At 37.4% G+C, this 24,465-nt stretch overlaps 1 pseudogene across 1 annotated transcript; it reads left to right on the top strand.

Moving 5' to 3' along the window:
* On the top strand, positions 1-23,544 carry LOC147820565 (vomeronasal type-2 receptor 116-like; annotated as a pseudogene). Its single transcript, XR_015448398.1, has 6 exons — positions 1-206; positions 10,586-10,718; positions 11,227-12,028; positions 12,752-12,981; positions 13,296-13,417; positions 22,391-23,544. The product of XR_015448398.1 is annotated as a vomeronasal type-2 receptor 116-like (transcript).
* The last annotated feature ends 921 nt before the right edge of the window (positions 23,545-24,465 follow it).

Genomic DNA, 24,465 nt, shown 5'->3' with positions numbered 1-24,465 from the left:
ATGGAATCTGCAGTGATACAAGGTGAAATATACATTGATTTGGGAAATATAGAGGCAAGAAGACTGTCCTTGCCTGCTCTGTCCCAGGGCAGTTCACTGTCCCTGTGGGCTCAGAATGCCCCATGTGGTACCCACATCCAAAGAGAGTTTCAAGGCACAACCAGAAGATTCAGAGATGCAGAGAGCATGTGTCTGGGCTCAGCCTGGTAAGGAAACAGCCCTATAACATAAAATCAAGGGGACAGCATGCACAACTCCCTGGCTGTCATGGTTTCTCAGGGGCCTCTGCTTCATCCACGGGCCTTTCTTCCCACTGAGCAAGGCCAAACAGCTCACCGCCCACCAACAGGCACTCTCTGCCCCATCCTGCCTTCATGCCCTTCCTCCTGATCTTCCCTCAGGCTGGAGATGAACTTGCTGTACCTTTCATCCACTGAGTCTGGGAATGCAGCGACATGGCTTCAAAGCAGGCCCAATAGGCTAATACACCTGGGTTCACAACCTGGCCTGAGTGGCTGACCCTTGGGTGAGTTAACTCAACTCTCCTCAGTTTCCTCATTGCAAATGGGGATAAAAATATCTGCTGGTCAGGTTGTGGGAGGAATAAACAAAGCAATGCACATGGCAGGCTTGGCTCAAGCCTAGTAAAGGATCAGTAAACAGCAGCGCTGATGTGATGCATTATTCATTAACACCACGTCCACAGAGAGAGCAGGGAGAAAGTGGAAAGAAAGCAGAGAGAAATTGGAGCTGGCCACATGTATCTCCACCTGGAGAGTCAGGGCTGGAGAATGTAAAAGGCCATCCATGGGCACCCTGGAGAGGATCCAGTCAAAGGTGGAAGACCCGGAGCTCACTGCAGAGACCCCTATGTGTTCATATCAGGAAGCTGAAGGTTCTGTGCTGGAAGGCTGAAGAATCTGCACTGGAAGCCTGGAGATGGAGGTCCAAAGTTGAAGGTAAAGACTGGAGCTCCTCTGAAGAATCAAAACAGAAACTTCCTTCTTTTTTCTCTTTTCATGCCATTGAGGCTCCAAGCCTGTTGGTTGGTACCACCACATTCAGGGTGGTTCTTCCACTCTTCACTTAAAACAGTCATCCAGATACAACCAGAACTATTGTAATGTAATTTGCTAGGCAATTCTTATTCAAGTTGACACTATTATTGCAGCACTGCTTGCTGTCTCTGCACTGGAAAGGGCTTCCATTCCTCCAAGTACCATTTAACTCACCAGATATGGCTTCCTCTCTTATAGCCTCTCAAAGGTAAAAAGATGGGCACATTTTGGGGAATTCCTGCATTTTCAGGGATGGGACTCTGGGTACAGATAGCTACCTCAAAGAGAGGATGAAGCTGCTCAAGTGACTGCCCAGTAGACAAGTGACACATGTGATGAAAGCTGAACTCCAAATCATAGCCATCCCAGCCATCCTGGGAGTCCTAAGCATTGGTTTCCTAAAGGTTAGAAATCAGAATCAGGCTGGATGAAGTCCTCATCTCTGCCTCCATCCTCTTGGAAGTGGAATGCAGCTGATTTTTCTAATACATTTCAACTTATCAACATAGGAGGGATCTTGGTCATTCTAAAACCAACTTCAATAAAGTCTTGTGAACAACAATCAAGTCTTATCCTATGTGTGATGGCCTGTTCCTTGAGTGACTTAATTAGAACCTGCAGGTGTTAGTAGGAAAGAGGCAGCACAGTATATTTCCAAACAAGCTCATTTTTCAGAAAAAAATGGAGATTCCCAGTGTGGGAGGAGGCACAAAGTGATGCCCTGGAAGATAAGAACTGCAAATGCACTGAGCTGTGGGCATTGATCTTCACACAGGAGATTTCCAGGGAATCACTTGGACAGGACAGTGGGCAGCAGCTGGGCTCCACTGCAACCCCAGGGAAGCAGAGAGTGACAATGTCTGGGAGAGGCAGTCAGAGCAGGTTATTTTTTATGAATTTGGCTTCTAGCCACACAACTGACACAACTCTTGGGCAAACTGTGTCCTAGGCTACATGGACAGGAGCACAATGGTGCTAAAATACAATCAGGCTCAACTCACCAAACCATGCACCCTGGCACAGGTCTGGTACTGTAGTAGAAATGGGCACCTATTCCCGACCACCCAAAGTGCAATGTGGGTATAACAGAGGCCTCCATCTGTCCTGCCCCCAGCAGCACAGCCTTCAGAGCCTTTTCACACATGAGATCTCACTGAATTGTCACAATTCCAGGAAGAAGGGATCATGAGCATCATTTTACAGAGGAAGAAACTGAAACTGAGATGTGGAAGAAGACAAAACTGTAAGGAGCCACTTCTAAAATGGACCCCTCAGGCCCAGTAACTTCACTTGAAATATTCCTAGAACATTCTGGGAAAACTCACTAATATTCTTAGCCATTTGCCCTGTGACAATATTTGCTTCATGTGGAAAAACAGACACTTTATGTTATAACTTATTGTGTACATATTCCAGGATTGCAGATAGAAATTCTAAATTGTGAAGTAAAATAAACACTATTGGTATCATTTTGTTATTTTCCTCACCCGAATAGTTGTCTTTGTAGAGAAATAATAGACAAAGGATGAAATGTCCCTTCATGCTATGTTGACAGAGACCAAGTGACATCACTGTTTTGATTTTGTATGCAGCACAACACTGTTGACCCCTCCTAAAATGAGTGTGTGCAATCTTATATACTTGAAATAAAAGAAATTATGCTTTAAAAAAGTGGAACAGAATATCGGGTTTATATCTAGTATTTGCTTGTTTAAAAAATAAATGAGATTATTTGGGGGGAAAATCCTTTAATTGGCTCTTGGTTTACCAAATCCAGCACATATCAAAGAGAAAGGAATGCTTCCCACCTTGACACAGTTTCATAAAACACCCCAGCAACAACAGCTATAGGACCAAGCATGAGTGAATTCAAACCTTTACTTGGCTTCTGAAGGAAATTCTGTGGATGTTGGTCTCCACAGAAAGGATGTAGTAAAACACAATGGGGAGTGCATGTCATAGTACTTCTTTTCCTTTTCAGAGCTGAAAAACTAAATGCACATATAAAATTCACTGTGAATTACACTAAAAATTTAGGCTACTTATAAAACAAGTGCTAATTGGATTCCTAAAATTGCAATTAACCAAGCCAGTATACCAAGACTCCAGTGGCTATTAGCCAAGAAATTATATACAATTCTGGTGCTCTCTGGTGTCGCAAATGTAGTTCAGCACTTTTATGAAGGGGCGGGGATCACATAGAGCAGAGGGCAGCTGTACCTACTTGGAGGGGTGAGCACCAAGTGTTCCTAAAATATGAGGGGATGATGAGGATGTAGCAAGGGAAGGGCCACTTCCTGTTTATGTCATAGGCAGGAAAGGGGTTTGGATAGCTAAGTGATATGATCAGAGTGGTTTGGAAAAATTCAGCAGTGGAAATGGAGCCATGGATGGTGACAACAGATCAATGCCTGAGGCATCAGTCCCCCAGGCCTGCTTACTGCCTGCATTCTTGGGTCAGACCACTGGAGCAGCATTCTTCTAGTGGAACAGAAGCAGGGATTCATGGGTGATTTGCAGGTGTCTATTATCCTTGCTGCCTAGAACAGTGCTTTGTACATAATACTGTTTTATGTAAAAGAACAAGGAGAGTATTTTTCCACAAAAGACTAAATGATCATACTGTGAAAATACAGATCTTGTGCCCCATCCATCAAGAAGCCCTCTTTGGTGAATAAAGAAGTTGGAGTGGCTTCAAACCAGCAGGCATCATGTGAGCAATTTACCTCATTTCCAAATGCCAACAATGAGATGTTGTGCTGGAATGGACCATGACTACCTGCCACTTATGATTCTTCACTACCCAGGCCCAAGGACCATGACATGTGGATGTAAATGAGGTAACTTTGGGGCCCTGACCAGGCCTAAGCCTGTGGATTTACATCAAACACTTACCCTATGACCTCCAGACCTCACAGATGGCTCCGTGAAAGAATGAGGGACAATTATCCTTCCAGAAAAACAAGTCTCTAAAGTGACATTTTCCAGGACTCTCCCAGGGGAAGTGGACGCAAGAGATAGATGCCACCAGAAGATGCAGCTCCCAACCCATGAATAAATGGAGAGTTCACACTATCCATGACTGGGTGGAAACAAGGGAGGCTGAGCAACTGGTGCCTTCTGCCTCCTTCCATAGCCTTATGTTTATAAAAGGAGAAACTGAGGCCACCAGTGGAAATAAGTCCTCTGAGATTACATCTCTTCCTCTTCGAGGGGAGAGCAATAAATTTGTTTTTTCCTGGGTCTCAAAGGGCGTGGTTCAAAGGTGATTTCCGACAGGATTTCCAGAGCAGTCCCCTCAAGGCTTCCAGGAGGCGCTGCCCACCTCACCTCACCTGCGCAGCTCCACTCCACCCCACACAGCTCCAGCTCAGGACATAGGGACAGCTTCTCTTGGATCCACTCTGGTCCCTTGGGCTCCACTCACTGGGTTTCTTCCTGCCAGCTCGCCCATCCCTTCAGCATAAGTTTAGTCAGACTGGCTCCGCCCATGGCTTCGGCTCCACCCACTCACTCCTCCTCTTCTGACAGCTGTCACACAGGGCACTGCATGGTGACCTTTCTGGCCCGGCTTCCTGGCTGAGTCTCTCCCAGTTCAATCCATGTCCTGAAGTGTCTGAAGCAGGTGGCTCCACCAGCACCACCTGCTCCCCTGCCAGCCCCTCACCCTCCGGCTACTCTACTCAATCCCTGCCCTCTGCATGCTCCTCTGTCCGCCCCACACTGACCTCGCTGACCACCCACCCAGTCTCCTCCACCCAATGTGTTTGAATATTAACAGTCTATTGCAAATAAGTTTCATGTTTTACAGGAGGATATGGCCCATGTTTTCAGAAATGCCATTGCTGTAATAATCAAAAGAATCACAAAAATATCTTAGCCTTTTCTGCTTCTATATATAAGTACTAAATTCCAAGTTGGATGCACTATTTCTATGATGTTGTAATCCATTTTTCTTACACAAAAATGACATATATGTTGACATATACATCAATAAGTTTGTGAAAATTCTTCTGCCTCCGTGATATGTTATGTAAGGCCAGCAAATTCACCTTGTATCACAATTTGCAACTTCCTAAATTTCTAAATTGTTCATTATCCCATGTATCCATACTGTGGAAATTTCTTGATGTTTGATATATATATATGTATTCATTTATAATATATTAATATGCAGATGTATTGTCTCAGATTAAAGCAAATGAATGCTGAAAATGAATTTGACTGGGATTGAAACTATCTATACTTTTAAAAACTTGTTTTTACTATCAAGCAACAATCCAGAAATATAATACCAATCATACAGGGGAATATTAGTTCTTTAATCTTCACCTGTAGCAAGTGCTCTACATTGATATTGGCAAATGCTGTGATGTTGCTATATCTGCATTATTTTTAATAGTTGGATTGATTATATTACACATATTACCTTGAGAATATTTTATTTGATGGCTTTTTCTTTATCATTTATATATCTTGCTATAAGCCTTTCCACTAGTTCAAGAATATTTTGCATGTTAAGTAAAGACTAAGTTGGCGAACCATATGCTATCTTTTTCAAATGATTAACAGGGCTATGAATATTTTGCATATATCATTTTTAACAGAAAGAACAGGAAATTTTAGGTAGCAAAGAATTCACTTATCATTTGTTTTTTTCTTCTTTTTACCATTCATTCCAAAGTATTATTAAATAAGTCTATATTAATTCAAAAATTATTTAGTGCTTTTTCAATTTATTTTGTAATAAATGCAGTTACATTTTGCATGATTCTCTTTCCAAATAAATAAATAAATTTATTTTGATTACTGATTTGTAATATGAACTCCTTATTATAAGCAGTACACATGTATAAACATATGTTATTTAATACAAAATTGCACATAGCTCATTTCTCTTTTCTTCTTATTTTGTTGCATTACTGCATCTGTAATTTTTTCCGTCATTCTCAGGTTGTTTAAAACATTATAGAAAATGCATTTTTCCCTAAATTATAATGTCATATTGTTCTGAATTACTTCTAAATATATTACTTTTAAAAGTAAAATCTCTATGTTTGCCCTAAAAAAAATCTCACTTCTTTCTATTTTTAATTAAAGTAGTGACAACTTCCAAAGAACTTTTAGGTGAGTGTTAACATGCATGAAATACTTTCTTTGATGCTTTTGTCCTTCTTAGTGCATTATATTTTTGTTATAGGTACTATCATAAATTTTAAATTAATTTCATTGGTATGTTTTAGACATAATGATCACTTTCATCATAGGGAATTTGAAACTGTACATGATATATTTTTATTCTTCTTTTTTTCCAAATTTCCTCCCTTTCCTTCAACCCCTCTCCCCCTCTGTATTTGCAAACATTATTTTTTCCATTTTTCAGTTCTATTATTTATTTTCTTTTCCTTTTCTTCCTTTTCCCCTACCCCCTCACTAAGTTCTCCTTCCTATTAGAACATTTTCTTCCCATTTTACAATAGTATCATTAATTTTGTTAAGTATTGCTGTGGTATATATACTATTTTTCACCAAAATCTTTTAATATAGCAATTTTATATTGGAAATTTTGATAGTTCTCAGGCATTAACATTGTGGTTGGCTCACGCACTTTTTGGTTAATCAGATTTTTTTCATGGATTTTTAAAGTGAACAATCTTCTCCTTTATGAAATACTAATGTGTATGTGTCCAGTCTATTACTTTTTTCCTATCTGTTTTACTGAATATTTCCTTTACGGCTTAGAAACTCCAAAGTGATACTAAGTAATTCTGATGATAACACAGAAATATTGCCCTGGTCCTATTTTCAAAATGCTCTTGATACTCAGCTTCTTAGGAGTATTTATACAAAATATATACTAACAAGAAAAAGGAAACACATACAAAGCCTGAAGGTTAAAGATTTTAGTGCCAGCTCAGGAGGGAGTCAAGTCAGCCTTATGTTTAATCCAAAGATCTGCATGACTGAGGCTCCCACAAAGGGGCACAACCACCACCACAATGACTGCCATCGCAACAACAAAACCTTCTGAACACAGAGCTGGGGAAGCTTTCCTTGTGGGCTGGGTTCCATGTGTAACACCACACACTGCTGCTGGGAGAAGTCAACCTTATCCATGACTCCACTGGAGAACACACCTGGAAGCTAGTGCTTTGAGTTCCCTTGGACCCATCCCCAATAGCTGTTAATCTTTCCTATTTTTTTATAGCCAGAAAAAAAGAATACAATAATATATGCATGAATATAACACAGAAGATGCCTCCCCCCACAATATGCAAAGGAGGTCACACCCTATCAATTGGAAGACTTATACTAGTTTTCATAACACAGAATCTGCACAAAGTGGTTGGAGTAGTTTTGTGTGCAGTGCATTCCTGGAAGGAGGGTGAAATTGTACGTCTGCCCTCCCACTACTCTCATTGTAACTCATTGAGTTTTTTTAAAGAGAAGTAAGTATTGAATAGAAAGGCTTTCTGGTCTGTTTATCTTTATTTTCTTCTTTAGTTGTCAAATAGTAATTATATGTTTTATTGGGATGCAATGCTATGTGTGGATATATATTTACATTACCCAACAATAAAGCCAAGAAGGATACAATATCTAACTTTTTGTCCTGCCCCACACGGATGAATGTGGACAGAGATTTTGTTTTAGTTACATTCAAATACTAGTATTAATATTAAGTATCTCTCACTAGTTGCCTGATAGTATCAAATGCTCCCTATATTTGAATAAGCATGTTGTTTTTCTTCTTGCAGAAATGTGAGAATATTTTTAGAAACTATTGCTGTAGTGACTTATGTAATATAATCCTTTGCTCAAAATTTTTTGAGTATTTAGAGCAAGCTCTTGTTCATTTAATAGAAAACACATTTTGTGTTCCATACATTCACTTTTTACTAAGAAATTACTAGATGACTACACTTATTGTTTTTTGTGAATGGAAATTGAAACCTAGACCTTCGTGGTGACCTAGATTGCTAGCCTGTTTTAATTTATTTTTTTAAGTTGACACTTGCTTAGATTTAAACTGTCTGTATGGGCTTGAACTTGCAGTCATCCACCTTCAGGGCCCTAACCCCAAGCAGAGATTACCGGTGTGCTCCACCATGTCCAATTTCCCTTCTGACATATATACATATAGAAGTCCCTGATCTGTAAATCCTTCCAGATTCAGTGTATATTGGACTTTCTGTTTCAACTCTGTGGAAGCCCAGTATTGTTTGTATAATTTCACCTTCACATTTTCAAATTCAGTCACTTGGGTAAATTTTAATTTTATTTTTAATGCAAAATCAAATAGGTTTTATTTCAATTTTAATTTTATTAGTACATTGATTGTAGGGAATTGGTACACACATGACACACCTCAATTCTTTCTTCTTCCTTTTCCCCAGTCCATTTTATTTTCTGAGCATCAGATTTGTTTATTTATCTTCTAAGTCCATATAAAGCTCATTATTATTTATGCTAAGTAACAACCAGACTAAGGAAGAAAAACATATAAAACACATAAGACAATTGTACTAAGTCAAGACAAGCTATTCTCTTACATATATTGTCCATGCTAGATTTACAGAGAATAGCTTTTCTCTCTCTCTCTCCCTCTCTCTCTCCCTCCCTCTCTCTCTCTTTCTCACTGCTTTCCTATTATCTGGCTTTTATTTCACACATTATTTATATGTAGAATTTTTGACATAAGATAAAGTATGTGATTTTTAAGCTCATTTATCTGATTTAATTCACTTAACATCATTTTCTCAAGGTGAATCCATTTTCCTACCAATGACTCAAGTTTAGCTTTCTTTCCAGCAAAGTAGGTCTCCATCGTGTATGAATACCACATTTCCTTTTGTCTATGTTTCTGATGACAGACATAGATGCTGTTCCCAAGATTTAGCAATTATGAATTACGTGACTATAACCATAAGTATAAGATGTTACCTCTTTTGAGAAGATAACAAGAAAGGGAGTAGCTCAGTCAAATGAAATTTTTACTTTTAGAATTTGAGGAAACTCCACACTGATTTACCTAGGGATTGTTCCAGCTTACACTGCCACCAACACTGAAGATGGGTTCCTTTTTCTTGAGAGGCTTCCCAAAATGTAGTATGTTGTTTGAATTTGCATTTCCATAGTGGTCAGTGATATTGACTATTTTTTTCATGTATTTATTGGCTGTTTGTATTTCTTCATCTGAGAAGTGTCTATTCATTTCAGATGCCTGTTTTTTGAATGAGTCTGTTAAATTTAGGGATTTATTTTTGAAGTTCTTTACATACTCTCTATGTTAGTATTATGCTGTACATTTGAAGAGTAGCTGTCAAAAATCTTTCCCTTTCTGTAGCTTGTCTCTCCACTCTTATAGTGATTTACTTTCTTGTGAAGAGCTTTTCAATTGGATATAATCCTATTTGTTGCTACTTGGTAATATTATTTGTGCAACTGGGATTTTTCAGAGAACATCTTTGCCCACACCTATGTCTTCAAGTGTTTGAGCTATTTTGTCTTCCAGTGGATGATTTCACTTCTAATGTTGAGATCTTTGCTCCATTTCATTATAATTTTGTACATGGTAAGAGATATGAGTTTAGGTTCCCTCATTAGCATGTATATAGTCAGGTCATCGAGAACTATTTACTAAAGAGACTATCCTTCATCCAGGGAAGGGATTTAACCCCTGTCAAAGATAACATAGTTGAGTGTGCCTGGAATTGTTTCTGCATCTTCTATTCTGTTCCTTTGATCTACAAGTCTAGTTTCGCCAATACCATGCTGCTTTTATCACTGGAGCTTTGTAGTATAGCTTATCCTTGGGACTTTGATGTCCCCTCCCTTGACCGTGTTGCCCAGAATTTCAGATGCATAACTGTGATGAGTGAACGGTTTAGGAAATTCAATTGCAGCATTTTGCTGCACCATAATCATCCATGGATGTGTTTCTTAATTTGTCTCAGATCTTTCATGGAACATTATTTTCATTGGTATTTCCACCTTCATGCATATCATTGTTATAATAAGAAGTGTTTAAGTATGACTTGTTTAACTATATAATCTAAGACTTTATGGAGGCCAGTTATTCAAAGATGGAATTATGTTTCTGGTTGCTTAACCTTAGGATATTGACTGAATTCTTTCTGCTGTGTAAAATATACCAGCAACTGAGTGTTTAAAACAATAATTCTCAGTATTTAATACATGTGGCGCAGAAAATGAAAAAGCACCTGCCTTCTAGTTTATCAGTGGCTGTCTGCCCAGTGTGTCCTCACATAGAGGAACCGTGAAGTGATTGTCCTGAGATCTTGTGAGGCAATGATTTTAGTTATGAGAAATCACATCAAGTTCTCACCAAAACCTGATTACACCTCCTCAAAAGTACCCACTAGTAATCTTACATTTTTGCCTCAGAACTTAAAACATGAATAAGGGGAGGAACATGAGCATTCTATTCATAAATACTATTGTACTGGATTGCAATATAACCATAGATTGCATTTACTATAAAGACCTGTATGCTCTCTATGCAGGTATACATGCAACCACTACCACAGTGTTCTGGCCTTCATATTTGCCATAGAAGAGATCATCAAGAATCCACAGCTTCTACCCAACATACCTCTGGGATATGAGTTCCATAATTACCTTCATGGTCACTGGAGGGTACTGGAGAGTTCTGTCATTTTGCTCACAGGATGGGATGAGACCCCTAATTACTCTTGTGGAAGAGAGAGCAAGTCTATAGCAGTGCTAACAGGAACATTATAGGGATATTCTGTGCAAATCGGAACCCTGCTGGAGCTGTACAAGTTTCCACAAGTGAGGATGAGTGAGACATGGAAAGATGAAACCATGTCTTGCTGGTGACACTATTAGGTGCCTAATCAGGGTGGAAGAAGGATCCTGGGTAAAAAAAGTCTTGACCAGTTTGTCATTTGAATGTATAAGTATGCAATGACTTGGTGTGTTGCTTACAATTTCCTTGTCTACAGCAAAAAATAGGGAGAGAAGAAAACAAAAATGTTTCCTAAAAATGAGATAATTAGAAAGACTGTAAAAATAGGTGTCTCCTCCTACTCCTTCCAGCTTTTACTTAGTATTCTCTAGGCATGAGGCTGTCCTTGGATTTCATGTTCTTACTTGTATTCCTTCCTATTTTCTTTCCTTTTAGGTTACATTTGGTTCTTTCACCCCTATGCTAAGAAACAATGGACAGTTTCCTTCTCTCTACCAGGTAGCTCCAAAGGATACACCTCTCACCTTTGCTATGGTTTCCTTGATGCTTCACTTCAGCTGGACCTGGGTGGGACTGATCATTTTGGAAGGTCCAAAATGTCTTCAGTTTCTCTCAGATGTGACAAGAGAGATGTACAGGAACAAAATCTGTGTGGCATTTGTGTCAAAGATCTCGAGAAATGTTAGGGCACATGAGACAGTCACACAGAAACATACTATTCTGACTAAGGAATCATCACATGTAAATGTGATCATCATTTACTATGACACTGAAATTCCACATGGTGTAAAGTATGGTATAGAGCACTATTTACCAAGGGGCAAAGTCTGGGTCACAAACTCACAATGACATGCTGACATGACTGGGAAAATTTCATACTTAGTTCATTCTATGGGACTCTCATTTTTTCCAACCACAGTGAGAAAATTTCTGGTTTCAAAACTTTTGTCCAAGAAGCCAACCCCTTCAAATACCCAGAAGACTTTTACTTCACTGAGTTTTGGTTCAATAATTTCCACTGCTCATTCTCTGTGACTGCTCACTGAGAGACTGTACACCTAATCCTTCTCTAGCATGGCTGCCTGCAAATTGTTTTGACACAGCCATGACCGACTGGAGTCACAATATATACAATGCTGTGTATGGTGTGGCCCATGCCCTCCATGAGATTCTCCTTCAATAAGCACAGTGGCCACCAATGGGACACAAAGAAGTGATGGTGTTTGCCCCTTGGCAGGTAAATCATCTTTTTTGTAATGACGTGCGAATGTCACCAAGATGCCTTTTTAAAGTTAATATGCATGTGCTTCATCAGAGAATTTTAGAACACTGTATCCAAAAGTACAGGTGAGTACACACCAGCTTATGATTAAGGAGGTAAATATTGACCTGGGAAGAAATGTTCACTTGCCAAGAAGGCCTTGGCATCAAAAAAAAAAAAAATATGGGACAAGATCATTGATTTTGTTTAAAAGATCTCAGTGTCCACCTAGATAATTGTCTTATTATAAAATCTCAATATTTTCCTCAAACTTCTTAAAGGGCAAGAACAGACCTAATTCTTGGATTTAAATGGTGCTAACCCCTATATTAGATACATTATTTTAAATTTCTCACTCCATGCTACAATCAGTTTGGCTAGTGACAACTTCATTTTGCAAGTCCAGGCTGTTGGAACATCAAGAGAGAAAATTATTAAAATATCAAATACTAATTTTTCTAACGCCCATGGAAACTTTATTTCTATAAGTGTGTTTATGAATTTTACTCCTGAGATTGATTGACTTTTTGGGAAAAGTAGGACATTTTGTCTCCATAAGATTTTATTCGTTCTACTTTATTAATTGCCAGTGTAAAATTTGCATTCTTAAATAAGATTAAAGATAATTGGGAGCTTTCCCTAATTATTTTTTTGTCTGGATAATGAATCCCTGTTCACCAGAGGATGTGTCTTTTTTAGCTGCACCCCTTTCTGAAGAACCTCCAATTTGACAACCCTGCTGGAGACCAAGTGACTTTGAATGACACACGGAAACTGGATGTAGAGTATGACATTCTCAACTTTTGGAATTTTCCAGAAGGCCTTAGACTTAAAGTTAAATTGGGTACATTTAGCTCACGTGGTCCTCTTGGCCAGCAATTGTCTTTGTCTGATGATATGATTGAGTGGGCCACAGGAATTACAGAGGTATGTTGGACAAAAAATCATAATGTACTACATTACCAAAAACCCAACATGTGGTTGTAGAATGTCTATCCCATATTTTTCTCAGGAAATGGAAATTATATGAATTACAAATATCAATTTTCAATTTTACCAAGGTTTCCATAAATTGGTAAGGGACATATTCATTTCACTATATGTTGTAAATATTTATAGAATTGTGTTGTTAAATATGACATCTACACACATATATATTATTTCTGCATATACACATTTCTCTCAAACTCTGAAGGAGGGAAAAAATTCTAACACCTCACCAAGATATGTTTTTCCCTCAAACTCCACACTCTGTATGCACTGAGAGTTGTCATCCTGGATTCAGGAAATCCCCTCAGGAGAGAAAACCTGCCTAATGTTTTCATTGCACCCCTTGCCCAGAGAATGAGATCACCAACGACACTGGTAAGAGTGTGTCTTCGGGACAAATTCCCCATGTTCATTTTGTATTCACCTCATCCATCCAGGAAATGGAAAAAAATTGTTCAGAGAACAACTATGATCAAGTTCTTTCTTCTGTGAATGACAAAATTCTTCCTTCTATCAGGTGAAAATTTATTCTTTCAACTTAGAACTATTATCCCTTTAAAGACACATTCTCTGTCCCTTGTACTATACATACTCATAGATTCACTTTTATTTCTTATGTTTTCTTTTCCTTTTGGCATTGATGAAGATTGAACCAAGAGGGGCCCTCGCCCTGAGCTTTATCGCTACCTCCTTTCATTTTGTTATTTTGAAAAAATCTTGCTAATGTTCACCAGCCTGTCTCAGGTTACTGAGTATCTGGGATCATGATATATAAAACTCCACCTGGCTTTTTAAATTTGTTTTCTAGACCCACTGAAAGTCCTTTTTGCATGAGAACATTTTTCCCTTCCCCGTAGTCTCTGAGTTCCATCTGCACCGCGAAGCTTAACACAGAGCATTCTTTTTTTTCCATTAAGTTTATCGGTACATTTTAGCTATAAAAAACAGTTACATTCATCATTGGGATCTTCTACCTTTACATGATATATATTGGGTTTTTTCCCCATTCCCCTACCCTCCCTTCAACCCCTCCACCCTTCCCTATTTACAAAGACTGTTTCCATTTTTTCCTTTCCTCATAATTTTTCTTTTCCTTTCTTTCCTTTCTCCTACCCCTCCCACTTTCCCTACACCTTTAGACCTTTTCTTTCTACTACACAATATCAAGTATCCATTTTGATCTGTATTTGCACATTTAGATTTTCACACCAGAGAAACTATCCAATATTTACACATGTGTGTGCCATTTATTTCACTTAAGAGTATGGCCGGCCTCAATGTGCATCCACTTATCTATAAATGTCTCTAGTTCTCCTTCTTTATGGCTGAGTAGTACTCCATTTTATTAAAAAAACACACCTTCTTTATCTAGTCTCCAGTTAATGGGCAATTGGGCTGTTTCCAAGGTTTAACTGCTAGAAACTGTGGCACTATAAACATGGGTGAGCATATATCACTGTGGTATGACTCTTTTAATGCTTTTGAGAAAATACTCAGCAGAGGAATATCTGGGTCAAATCCTCGTTTTTTGAGGTATCTCCATATTGATTTCCACAGTGATTGCATCAATTTGCACTCCCATCCAAAATGCAGAAGGGTTCCTTTCTCACCACAACCCTGCCAGCATTGTTGATTTCTTGAGAGCAGCCATTCTTTCTGGGGTGAGGTGGAATCTCAGTGTTGTTTACATCTGCATCTCTCAAATACCAGTGATGTTGAATATTCTTTCATATGTTTATTTGCTGCTTTTACTTTTGTGTCTGAGAAATCTGTTCATTTCAGATTCCCATTTTTTAATTGAGTCTTTATATTTGGGGATATCTGATTTTTTTGAGATCTTTATATATTTTAGATAGTAGACCTTTGTCTGAGGAAAAGCTTGTAAAGAATTTTTCCCACACTGTAGGTTGTCTCTCAGCTAACATAGAATATTCTTAAACAACATGTGCTCACTTGATGTGAAACCTCATTTTGAATACACTGGAGATGAAGCTCCAGAATAGTCTTACTTTTCAGGACCTAGCAGTGATTTTAGAGAAAGCAGGTGCTCAGAGAGATTGTGTCTGTCTTCAGACAGAGATATTTCTTTGGTGTACAACATGCCTAGAGTACAGTATGACATTAATGACTAGGATGTCATCCCTGCTGTCCTAGATGTTGCACATCAGTAGGGAAAATAACATGCATCAGGACTCATAATTCATGCAAGAGAGCTGTAGGATGACATGCATTCAGTCTAAGGGATTTAATGAGTGATGATAGCCATATGTTTAGGAGAATGTCAGAGATGTTTTCACAGGACAGTAGCATTAGTATTTGTTCTGTTTCTTACATAAAATGTGTCCCACAATTCTGTGTATAGAATAGCATTGGATTATAGGGGTACTATGTCATCAGTGGGTTAATTCAGTGATAAATCCATAGCTGCACATACTGTTAGGAGCAGTCCTGGTCAGAAGACATGACTCACAGAGGGTGTGACCTGGAAGAGCATGTCTTCCTACCAGTTCTCTCTCTCTCTGACTGTGTTTTTCTCTGTCTCTGTGTGTGTTTCTGTCTTTGTCTTTCTCTATCTCTCTCTCTGCTCCCATGAGACGAGCAGGTGTCTTCTGTCCTGATTCTTCCATGATGCCATTTCTGCATTTAATCCACTGACTGTGCACTGAAAACCTGAGCTAAAATAAAATTCTTCTCCTCTAAATTGTCCATGTTAGCTGTTTTTTCTAAGGGATCAGAAATTGACTCATTCAGTATTGTACAAGAAAAAAAATAAGGTGGCATAAATTCTTGTTTAGGATTAGCAGATGTGGCCAAAATAGCAAATTCTGTTTTATCTATTATCTAAATTCCTGAAAAAGAAATTCTATATCCTAAAAACACAGATAATATGAGGGTAAGAATTGAAACACTGTATAGAAAAGTTACAAATTTGCAAATACTGAAGGATTTTGCATACCATACGCATGACTTGGGAAACGCTTGAACTGAAGATAAAGGATGGCCTGGTTGAATCACCTTTCTAGTGGATATTTTCTAATTTGATTTTGGGGCTGACATGTGTTTAGATTTTGCAACATACTTAGTAGGATTTCAAATTTTCTTTGAAAAATACCTGACTGTTGATGTACCTGAGAAATAATTTGGGTATGCATTCATTACAGAATTTGAGGACATGGTATTTTTTATGTTTTTGAAGTGTTGACAAAGAGAGAAGAATTAGTTCAGGAATATAACTTTGTGTACCCTTGTTGTTTCTTACTAACAATTGCCAACAATTTGTGTCTCACACAATGATTCAAAATGGAAATAAATAAGCATGGGTACTTGAATACATGACACCAAATTTTGTGAGTAGAACCAAAGCAAAACTATTGTTAGTGACAAATGCATATTTCATAGCATATATATTCAGGTACATATTTATGAATATTGATATAGAAAAAGGCTGGAGTTCTGTATTTGAAATACTGAAGAAATGGACAGATTCCTAAATATATATGAATTACCAAAGTTGAACAAAGATGACCTAAAAATTCTAAACAAACCAATATCAATCAACAAAATTGAAAACTTATGAAAGAAGCAAAGGCCAGGCCAGATGGCCTCAGTGCTGAATTCTACAAGACATTTAGAGAGGAACTACTGCCGCTTCTGTTTAAACTATTCAATGAAATTGAAAGGGAAGCAATACTGTCAAATTCATTCCTGGAAGCAAGCATCACCTAGATACAAAAGGTAGAGAAACACCCAACCAAAAAAGAGAACTATAAGTCATTCTCACTAATAAACATAGAGGCAAAAATCCTTAATAAGATACTGGCAAATAGAATGTAGAAGAACATCAAGAAGATCATACACCCTGATCAAGTGGGATTCATCCCAGGGATGCAGGGATGGTTCAACATACACAAATCAATCAATGTAATACACTATATCAATAGAACCAAGGACAAAAATCATATGATCATCTCAATAGATGCAGAAAAAGCATTTGACAAAATCCAACATGCATTTATGATAAAAGCCTATAAAAATTGAAGCAGATGGTCACTACCTCAATCTGATAAAGGCCATCTATGAAAAACCAAGAGCCAATATCATACTAAATGGTCAAAAACTGAAATCCTTCACACTAAAATCAGGAACAAGACAAGGATGTCCACTATCACCACTCCTGTTCAATACAGTTTTGGAAACATTAGCCACAGCAATTAGACAAGAGAAAGAAATAAAAGGAATAAAGATAGGAAATGAAGAAGTCAAATTGTCATTATTTGCTGGTGACATTATACTCTATATACAAGACCTCAAGAGCTCCACCAAAAGTCTTCTAGACTTAATAACCAAATTCAGTAAAGTAGCTGGATACAAGGTCAACACACAAAAATCAATTGCTTTTCTCTACACAAACAACAGACTCACTGAGACAGAAATAGGGCTAACAATTCCTTTCACAATAGCATCCAAAAAACTGAAATACCTAGGAATTAGCCTAACAAAAGAAATCAAAGATCTCTTCTCTGAAAACTATAGCACTCTTAAAAGAGAGATTGAAGATATTATCAGAAAATGGACAAAAAATGGAAAGACATCCCTTGCTCCTGGGTAGGAAGACTCAACATAGGGAAAATGACCATACTTCCATAACTGCTATATAGATTTAATGCAGTTCCAATTTAAATTCCACAAGCATACTTCACAGACCTTGAGAAAATAATGCAAAAATTCATTCAGAACAAGAAGAGACTTAGAATAGAAAAAGCAATACAAGGCAATGAAGACAAGGTAGGGTGTATCATAACCCCCAACTTGAAACGATACTACAAAGCTACTGTGATTAAAAACAGCACAGTACTGGCAAAGAAACAGACCTGAGGACCACTGGAACAGATTGGAAGTTGCAGAAACAATTCCAAACACACTCAACCACCTCATCTTCAACAAATGAGCCAAAAACTCTCATTGGAGAAAAGATAGCCTCTTTAATAAATAGTGCTGGAAAAATTGGGTTTCAACTTGTCAAAGATTAAAACCAGACCTCTATCTCTCACCATGCACTAAACTAAAATCAAAATGCCTTAAAGATCTAAATATTAAAATAGAAATGCTGAACTGGCTGGAACAGAGGTTAGGTAGAACTCTTGAAGACATTGGTGTAGGAAAAGATTTTATGAACAAAACCTCAGTTGCCCATGAACTAACACAAATAATCAACAAGTGGGATCTCTTCATATTAAAAAGGTGCACAGCAAGAGAAACAACCAACAGTGTGAGGAAACAGTGGGAAAAAAATTTTCACCTGCTGTTCCTCAAACAAAGGTCTGCTATCTAGAATCTATAAAAAACTTTAAAAAATCAGACCCCCCCCAAATTAAAAAACCCAATCTGAAAATGGGCATCTGAAATGAACAGACATTTCTCAGACAAAGAAGTAGAAATAGCAAATGAGTGTATGAAAAAATGCTCAACATCACTGGTCATTCGAGAGTTACAAATGAAAACAATGCTGAGATTCCACCCCATCCCAGAAAGAATGGCTTCTATCATGAAATCAACCAATAACAAATGCTGGCAGGGCTGTGGGGAAAGAGGTACACTACTCCACTGCTGCTTGGCGTGTAGACTGATGCAACCACTGTGGAAATCATTATGGAGATACCTCAAAGAATTAGGACTGAAAGTCCTATTTGACCCAGCTATTCCCCTGCTGGGTGTGTTCCTCAAAGAATTAAAAGAATCATACCACAGCAATATATGTGCACCCATATTCATAGCAGCACAGTTTGTAATAGTTAAAACTTGGAAGCAGCCTAATTTCCCATCAACTGGCAACTGGGTAATGAAAATGTGGGGTTTTTAAAATATATAAAATGGAGTACTACTCAGACTAAAAAATGAGAAATTAGAGACATTTATAGATAAGTGGATGCACATTGAGGCCATACTCTTAAGTGAAATAAATAAGACACACGTGTAAATACCGAATAGTTTCTCTAGTGTGAGAAACTGAAAATGTAAATAAGGACTAAAAGGTATAATAGATAATGTGAAATAGGAAGAAAAGGGACAAATGGGAGGGGGAAGTGGGATGGGTAGGGGAAAGGAAAGTAGGGAATGGAATTAATGTGAGAAAATGAAAAACTGGAAGCAAAGTCTTTTTAAATAGGGAGTGAAGGAGGGGTTGAAGGGAAGACAGGGGTATGGGGAAAAAGTAAGAACCAAGAGAGATCATGTAAAGGTGCAAATTTCCAATGATGAATGGCATTATATTGTATACCTAAAATGTGAAAAAAAATCCATATGTACATAGACTGAGTTATATGATCCATAGTATATACATGAAGCAATTCGTCAGCATCCTACTGAGATACCTGCCTGCCTATGGTCAACATGCATAATGTATAATAGACAATATTCAGCCAAGGTTGCTATTTTCAGGTTATTAAATAAAGAAATCCAGTATATAAACACAGTGAAGGGTACAGCCATTAAGAAACGTGTAATTGTGACATTTCCAGGAGAAGGAAACTGGAGATCCTCAGGTAAAATTAAATAAGGCAGACACATGAAGAGAAGTACTGCATGTTCTCATAATATGTGGAATCAAAACAGGTGGCATAAAAGAGTGACGGAGGTGATTATTAGAGAAGGAGAAGGGAATAAGTGTGTGGGGGGGTAAGGGAGGATAGGGCAGGGGTAAAATATATTATGCACATGTAGAAAAATACCACATTGAGGGCCAGGGATTTAGCTCAGTTGTTCTGCCACCTGCCTCACAGCCACAAGGTCCTGAGTTCAATCAGCAGTATCAAAAAAAGAGAAAAAATACCGCATTGAAATCCAATGTTAAATGAAATTAATAGGCACTAAGAAAATATCATAAAATAAATGCTTTGAGGATTCAAAGGTGAAAAATTATACCAGTGCACAGTGAACATAGGCAGGCAGGTATATGAATAGAATGCTAATTCCTCCATATATATGTGTGTGTATATATATATATATATATATATATATATATATACACACTAGGGATGGTATAACTTATCAATGCATTCAACAACATGCTGATGCTAAGTTAAACTATTTCAGAGAAAAATGAAGTCAGAAAATAATTTATGTTAAGAGGAAATAATTTATGTTAAGAGGAAAGCTAAACAAAATATAGTATTTATACACAATGGAGTAGTACTGGCCTTAAAGATGGAGATACATGAGCCATTTGTCACAAAATAGGTCCACCTTGAGACCATACTTTTAAGTGAAGTAAGTCTGGCTCACATGCATAAATATTGTATAGTTTCTCTTCTATAAAAAACTCAATATATAAAACATTAAATAAAATATAATCACAAGGAAAGAAGAGAGAGAAATAAAGTTATTGTATTTTAGCATCGACAATGTATCAGAAAGTGTTCCTTGACTTAACATAATTGTCATTTGTTTTATATGCTTTGTGGCCCATTAGTCTGTTGTCAGTCTGTATATACAATAATTAACTCGATAAGGAATTACAAGATAAATGAATTCAATCCTAGCACAACAAAAGGGAAGTGGAGGGGAGGGGGAAAATTAAGATGTGTTCTGTACATGTACCAATTCCCTACAGTCAATGTACTCAGTATGTACTGCAAACATGTACAAATTAATATTTTTTAAGAGAGAGACTAAAGCTACATTATATTATCCACAGCTGCCAATGTCATTACAAGAAGCTAAGTTGATAGGTTGGTTATTTTAGGAAATAAATTGATATATTCTCTTCCAAATTGAGATTTATATCCTAAGGAGGGAATCCATGACCAAATTCAGTTTATGAAATATACTTTACTGTAATACGTTCATGAAAAAAGAAATAATATCAATGAATGAGGAAAATTATAAATTTGAAATCCTTTCTGTGATTTACAACTAAAGCAAAACAACATTTCATAAATTAAACATAGAAAGAAACTGTTTCCCCCCCAAGAATGACATTCACACAACCCTAAATTGAACAACACACTTTGTGGTTAAATTTTGAAAGCAAAAATCATAGTACAATTTTCCTTATAACTCCTTCTCCCACATATTATGCCACGTGTACCTACTGATACATATACTCAGAAACACATATAAAAATAATCATGTACAGGGAAAAAAAGAATACATCTGAGATAATTTTCCTATGGTGTTAGTGTGTAAGTATAAAACCCACATAAATTAACAATTAGATTGTTTAGTGATGGAATATCAATTAAGGTGAAAAATAACCTATTTCTGCAGCTCAGTCATTAATATTTCATATCTGGTATTGTACAAAGTAACATTTAATCAATAGTAGAGTATTAAATATGCAGGTAATATTAATAGGTTTCTGAAAGATACCACGTTTAAGCATAGAAAAACTTTCTAGCAGTAAAGTTGAAGTAACTGGTTGAAGAGAGCATGTTCATGGATCAAAATGCTCAGCAATGGGAAGATGCTAGTATTTTTCAACTGGATTTACAGATTCAATTCAATTGTTACACAAATTCCAATACATGTTTTCATGAAAGCTGCAACTGTTCATGGGAGTGGGAGAACATATCCTAATGGACACTATGTAATATTCATCATATCCTTAGAACTTAGTATATTATTTGGGTTTCTCAAATGGTTGTCCATTGATTGAATCTATAAAACATGACTTGCAGTGATTTGCTATTAACAGGCACATATTTCCTTACATTTTGAAAATGCAGAACAATACAGAAGAGAGCAGTATGAATTGGGACACACTGTTTTGCTTGGTATCTAGAAAATCAAAGGAAAAGTCAGGCATGCAGATGCACATGGAAGCCCAGCAGTCTGGGAGGCTGAGACAAAAGGATCACAAATTTGAATATAGCTTTGACAATTTTGTGATGTTTATTTCAAAACTTTTAATTTTTTTAAGGTTTGGGGATGAAACTCAGTACAATGGTCCCAAATTCAATAATTGGTCCTAAAATAGGAAAGAAAAAACATTACATGGAAAACAAAGAAGAGACAAACAAAAAAGGGACAATTTGGCTCAAGAAGTCCTATGAATTTTTTTTAAATTAATTTTATTGGTACACTTTAAGTATACCTAATGATCACATTCATCACAGAGAATTTGTACCTGTTCATGATATATCTTGATCCTTATTTTTTATCATTTGCCTATCCTCCCTTCAACTCATTTTTGTCTTATCTACAGAACTTTGTTTCTATTTTTTTCCTTTCTTTTTCATCATTTCCCCAGCCCTCCTCCCTTTGTTCCCTGCCCATTTTCTGGAATGAGTGAGTGAATGAATGAAGAGAGATAATGAATTTCAACTAATGACAATTTGATAATCTCTGTAGATATGGAGCAGTGAGTGAAGTGTCCTGATGATCAATATGCTACAGTGCTGCAGAACCATTCCCTCCAAAATTCTGTGACTTTCCTGGCTCTTGAAGACTCCATGGGGAAGTTGCAGGCTGGCACCACCTTGAGTCTCACTGTCTTCACAGCTAGTGTTCTTGGGCTCTTTGTGAAGCACCGAGACACTCCCATTGTCAAGGTCAACAACTGAGATCTCAATTACACCCTGCTCATCTCCCTCATCTGTTTCCTCTGCTCCTTGCTCTTCATTGGGCATCCCAACACAGCCACCTGCATCCTCCACCAGATCACATTTGGAGTTGTGTTCATGGTGGCTGTTTCCACTGTCTTGGCCAAAACTATCACTGTGAGGCTGGCATTTAAGGTCACTGCTCCAGGCAGAAGGATGAGGCAGTTGCTGATATCAGGGGCACCTAACTCCATCATCCCCATCTGCTCCTTGATCCAACTCACTCTCTGTAGAGTCTGAATGGGCACAAATCCAACCTACATTGAAACAGATGCACACTCTGAACATGGCTGCATCATCATCATGTGCAACAAGGGCTGACTTACCACCTTCTACTGTGTCCTGGGATACCTGGGCTCCCTGGTCCTGGTGAGCTTTGCTGTGGCTTTCCTGGCCAGGAACCTACCTGGCACCTTCAATGAAGCCAAGTTCCTGACCTTCAGCATGCTGGTGTTCTGCAGTGTGTGGGTTACCTTCCTCCCTGTGTACCACAGCACCAAGGGGAAGGTCATGGTGGCCATGGAAGTCTTCTCCATCTTGGCCACCAGTTCAGGGCAGCTGGGCTGCATCTTTGCCCCTAAGTGCCACGTTATTCTGTTAAGACCTGAGAGGAATTCTCTGAATGGGTTCAGAGATAAAACACACTCTCACAGAAAGAAATCTTTTTAATTTAAATAATGTGTTTTTCCCAAAATGCATAGAGGGTCTGGACCAAATATATACCATGTTTTTCAGTTACATATTACATTATAGCATGAGATTTTCTTCAATTATCAAGGGACTTATTTCTTTCTATAATAGTTTTAAAGATGCTAACTCTTGTAACCAGTTATGTTTTCACTTTGAATATCCATTTGAAAGATATTTTTGTTTCTCTCATAAATCAGTAATAAATTCTTACGTTTGCACTCAATTTTCTTTTGGTTTCTCACTTTTATTTTGTGCACCACTTGAATGTCTCATTCGTATTCATTTCTAATATAGTAACTTTGTAGATTACCATATTCCAGAATTTCCTCAATCATTAAATTTTTCCTAGTCAAAAATGACTATAACTTAAATATGCTATTTAGAGGTTTTTTTATTTTTATTTTTTAGAGTTTATTTTTGAAAAGGACTTCATATTTCCTTGCTAATCCTTTCCTGTGAATATTCTTGAAGGAATTTTTCTAGAAAGCCCCTGTCTTCTTGCCTTTAGAATCCTAGAATTTGCCGATCACCTGTGATAATACTCTTAAATTTTAAATATCACTGAATTTAATGGTGTTAAATGAAGGGATAGTGTTCTATAGTGTGTTTTAATATCAGTGGTTGATGAAACATTTCTGTTTATCTGGTTTAAACATTTTTTCTAATGTCAGACATGTCTCCATATACCTATATTTGTTTTCTATTTATTACATATTCACATATATATTGTATGCAATATTTTTCTTCTCATATGTAATCTTGCATATTTTTAGGGTTTGTTGAAAATTCAAACATAGTTTCATCTACCACATTTAGCATACTAAAGTTTGTAAGTCAAAGGTCCATTGTACTTATTTTCAGGAGTACCTTAACTTTTCATGGTATGCTGATAAGCTATAAGACTATTTTGAACATATTTAAATTTAATATGTTTGCATCTGTTTAAAGTGAATTGGCAAATGTTATTCCTTTTCAGTGTCATCCTTGTTGGATTTTTAACTTTATATATGCATTAATATATGTTTCTTAAGTGAAGGGAAGAACTGGATGGGTATGTGGACTGATGGATTGAGGATGGGTAGATGGATGGAAGAGTGTTAAAGGCAAAATAATGGCAGGAGTTCAAGGAGAAAT

This window comes from Heterocephalus glaber, unplaced genomic scaffold, assembly GCF_053883595.1.
Source record: "Heterocephalus glaber isolate CG9 unplaced genomic scaffold, H.glaber_assembly_v1.0 deba00001859, whole genome shotgun sequence".
In the NCBI taxonomy this organism is placed as follows: Eukaryota; Metazoa; Chordata; class Mammalia; order Rodentia; family Bathyergidae; genus Heterocephalus; species Heterocephalus glaber.
This window is presented reverse-complemented; position numbering and strand designations above follow the sequence as displayed.